The sequence below is a fragment of the Saccopteryx leptura genome, chromosome 6 (genome assembly GCF_036850995.1).
Source record: "Saccopteryx leptura isolate mSacLep1 chromosome 6, mSacLep1_pri_phased_curated, whole genome shotgun sequence".
NCBI lineage: Eukaryota > Metazoa > Chordata > Mammalia > Chiroptera > Emballonuridae > Saccopteryx > Saccopteryx leptura.
This window is the reverse complement of record NC_089508.1, coordinates 147315711-147320108: the sequence shown is the minus strand read 5'-3', so window position 1 is coordinate 147320108 and position 4398 is coordinate 147315711. Positions and strand designations below refer to the sequence as shown.

The 4398-nt window shown below is 42.9% G+C and overlaps 1 non-coding gene across 1 annotated transcript; it reads left to right on the top strand.

Moving 5' to 3' along the window:
* The first annotated feature begins 2152 nt into the window (after window positions 1-2152).
* LOC136377845 (U6 spliceosomal RNA) lies at window positions 2153-2257 on the top strand. Its single transcript, XR_010746467.1, has one exon. It is a non-coding gene; the product is annotated as a U6 spliceosomal RNA (small nuclear RNA).
* Window positions 2258-4398: the final 2141 nt, after the last annotated feature.

Sequence of the window (4398 nt, the reverse complement as noted above, 5' to 3'; positions counted from 1 at the left end):
CAAAGAAGCAAGGCTGCTTTTAACATCTTTGTATCCCCTATGATGCTTACTGTTGAAAAGCAAACACATTAGAATCTATCTACATCACAAATTATAATTTTTTGGTAAATATTTTTGACAGGATATTATGTTGAACCATATGTGATTGTTTTTTAAAGAGAAAAATAAAATGCATTTTTTTTAAAGATTTTATTTATTGACTTTACAGAGAGCAGAGAGGGTGGGGGAGCGAGGAGTATCAACTTGCTTGCTTCTGAGTATCAATTCAATTGTTCCTTGATTGTTTATCATATGTGCCTGGACCAGGCAGGCTCAGGGTTTCTACCCAGCGACCTCAGTATTCCAGGTCAATGCTTTACCCACTGCGCAACCACAGGCCAGGCTGCAAAAACAGGCACTTACTAACAATCTCATACTATTTGTGTGTGTGTGTGTGTGTGTGTGTGTGTGTGTGTGTGTGTGTGTGTGTGTGTGTGACAGAGATAGAGACAGAGAGAGGGACAGATAGGGACAGACAGACAGGAAGGGAGAGAGATAAGAAGCATCAGTTCTTTGTTGCAGAACCTTAGTTGTTCATTGATTGCTTTCTCATATGTGCCTTGAGTGGGGGACTCCAGCAGAGTGAGTGACCCCTTGCTCAAGCTAATGACCTTGGACTTCAGGCCAGCAACCTTTGGGCTCAAGTCAGTGACTATGGGGTCATATCTATGATCCCATGCTCAAGAGGGTGACCTTGGGGCTCAAGATGGTGACCCTTGCTCAAACCAGATGAGCTTGCACTCAAGCCAGTGACCTTGGGGTTTTGAGCCTGGGTCTTCTGCATCTCAGTCCGATGGTAAGGCTCATACTATTCAATCTAATAGTTCTGCTTTTGAAATTATGTGACTGTGTGTATTTAATTTATAATAAGTTATGATTTCTGAGTAACTATTTATACAGGCTGGGAATTTACATAAAATGAGTAATTTGAACCTACAGTTTGTTATCAGAGGTAATGACACTTTAAATGTTTGTGAATACTAAAGTGAACATTTAATGGGATTGACATACGTGTCATATGTAAACCACCCATTAACGTTTACTAACTAAAACCTCATTATTGTTTTTATTTGGAGAGGTGGCAGGTCAGCCTCCCAGGTGGCAGTCTCTGATGGGCAATCAGTGGGCAGGAGTTTTATTAGAGGAGCAGCTGGGTTGGCACCATGGGGGAGGGAAAAGTGCCAAACTGTTGAGAGGGAGGAGCTGCGTGCAGCAGTTCTGCCTGGCCGGGCAGCCCCATGGAGAGCTTGGAGCAAGGACTGCCCTTGGTGTCGTCCAGCTCAAAGCCCCAGCCACTGGGTGCAGGCTGCTCTGGGAAGGGACTGTCCGAGGGGACTGCAGCTGTGGGTCGGGCCATTAGTCACCAACATTCCCCGCAGCTGGGGAGCAAATCCTGCAGTCTGCTGTGGGGATCTGGGTGGCAAAGCATAGCATCTATGACAGTGCCAGTTTTTTTAAAGGTCATCTAGTGACCCACTGTCCTGTCCTAAGGCATACAAGAGGTCAAAGGGCCCTGCTATGAGGAGCTGAGGGGGCTTGAGACTACTAAATAGACTTTTAAAAGGCTCTAGGGAGAGAGCTTGTTCAGTGAACATAAGAGGGAATGGGAGGGTATTGGATGAGACTCACCAGCAGATGTCAAGGTGAAGAAAGCTTTGACAGGGTCAGGATTCCTGCCTGACGGGGGCCTCAGTGATCTTATTCATGCACCGAGGGCAGAGGAGCCCCACCTCCTTCCAGCCCTAGCATGAAGCCGAGTCTCCCTTCAATGACCCCAAATTAGAGCAAACCAGAATCACAAACTCATTTGTAGGAGTAAGAAACTTCAAGATGACTCAGATTTGAACTAGGCAGCTTGTGAATCTCCTGCATCCTTGCTCAGACTCCTGGGAATTGGTGGGGCAGAGAAGGAAGTGCAATCTAAGCCAGGCGGTTTCACATAGAATCCTGTTTATTTCCCTTTCCTCTTGCTCATAGCTCTGAACAGCCACATCCATGACTAAGACACTGCATTTTCTTACTAAGCAGCAGGCAGCAGGTCACAGAAGTAAAGTAAGAAAAGGGGGAGCGCAGCCAAGAATTAGGAAAATCAGTGACTTAAGCATAGCCCCTTGTGCTCACTTGGCAGCTGGTATACTAAAATCAAACAATGCAGACAAGATTAGCATGGCCCCTGTGCAAGAGTGATGCACACTCATGAAAGGTCTCACATTTTTTCAAGGTTGTTGGAAAAATTCTGGAGATGGAAAGTGGTGATGGCTGTCCAACAATGTGAAGGCACCTAATGCCACTGCATTGTACACTTAAAAAATAGCCAAATGGCAACATTTTACATTATGAATATTTTACCACAATTTATAAAAAAACAACAAGCCCTAAGGGTAGGAGGGTTGGATAAAGATATCAGCAAACTATGAAGTAAAATTCATGCAATTACATGAATGAAATCAGTTGTAGCCAAAAGCAAAAGAAATCTAAAAACCACAATGCACGCCCTCAGTCCTCAACATTTCACAGTGTAGTGGAATGAGTAAGCACAGAGCCGTGGAAAGAGCCAAGATGGACATCATCTGAGTTCAAAGCCTAAGTCCCCAATGTACTAGCTGTGTGACCTTGGATAAGATATATAACCTCTCTGGACCTATTGCTTATACAGTCAAAATAACGGCATTGGATTCACAGATCTATTGGGAGAATTAAACAAGATATTATAGGCAAGGCATTAGCATAGTAGTTGGATCCTAATGGGCATTCACTATATGTGTTTCCCTTTCTGCAAGTGAAAGGTTGCAAATGTACTATGTTTTGGGTTATAGAAACTAACTTGAAAACATAGTAAGGATAAAAAAAATAAAAACTATGGAGATAGTATTTGGGTGTAGTTCCTGGCAAGGGCAGACCAGTGCAGCAAGAACATGCTGAAGTGATGAAAAAGACTTAAAAACTGATATTAATCAGAATACTGGCCTATCTGTAACCCAGAAACCCCCAATTCGAGGGCTAACATAAGATGGAAGCTTATTTTCCCTACATAATAGTTCAAGGGTAAGGTGTTCAAGGCTGGCAAGGGAGCTGTCATTCTCAACATACAATTTCCATCTCTGAATCCAAAATTGTTGCTTTAGATTCTGACATCATCTAGGTAGCAGGAAGGGAGAGAAGGCTGGGCAGCATCTGAGCCCCAAATCCATTGACCAAGTTCATGCTGTAAGGATGCCAAGAGCAGTGATCTCCTCTGGAGTTCTATTACTCAAGACAGGGAGACAGGGTGCTGCTACACACAGAACCATCTCAGCCACACAGCTCACATGATAGTTTCTCTAGTTTACAAACCACAGGCTTCTCAGAAAACAAAACTGACACAATCCCTAAATGGAAGCACAATTTCTTGCTTATAAATTTATTTGATAAATATTTATAGACTACTTGCTAGGCATTACTCAAAACATTGCAGATACAACAGACTTCAAAACAGATGAGGTTCATGATCTCATAGAGCTAAATTCAACAGGGAGGGAAAGTAAACAAAAATTGGAAAGAATATTAGATACAAATAAGTCCAAAGATGAAAATTAAGGTAATAGCGGAAGAATCACATCAGTTGGGTGGTTAGGGTCACCCTTGCTGAGAAACTGATGTATAGGCTTACTCATTTGATGAATGGAGAACAGAAAATGCCAAGGATGGGAACTGCAGGTGCAGAGATCCTGATGGGAAAAAGACCTTGGAGAAGTTGTGGTACAGAAGGGCAAAAGTGGCTGCATTTATCAGGAGAGGGAGAGATGATACAAGATCAGAGAGGCAGCCAGGAGCAGTTAGTTCTCTGGCATTTCCCAACACTGAGCCCAGCATAAACAGAGTAGACACCCAATGAGCATCTGCTGAATGAATAAGCTAAAAGATGAGACCTGAAGCTGTTGACAGCAGCCTACTCCTAGCTTTCCTGTGCTTTCCTTAGTCAAAGACTGGGCTTGACTCTGCTCTCTCTGCGCATATCTCTCAGCTCCTGTCTCAGAAGCTGAGCCTCTTTCCCTGCTGTTGTTCCCAGGGTTCTTGGTAGTCCAATGTTCTCTTTTTTATTACATTTATTAGGATGACATTGGTTAATAAGATTATATAAGTTTTAAGTATACACTTCTGTAATATATCATCTGTCTATTGCATTGTGTGCCCACCACCCGAAATCTAGTCTTCTTCAGTCACCATGTATTTGGCCACATTTACCCTCTTCAGTCTTTCCCTACTCCCCTTCTTTTCTGATAACCATTATTGTCTGTGTCCATGAGTTTGTTTCTTACTTTCTGTTTTATATACTATATATGAGTGAATCATATGATTCTTTGTCCTTTTCTATCTGGC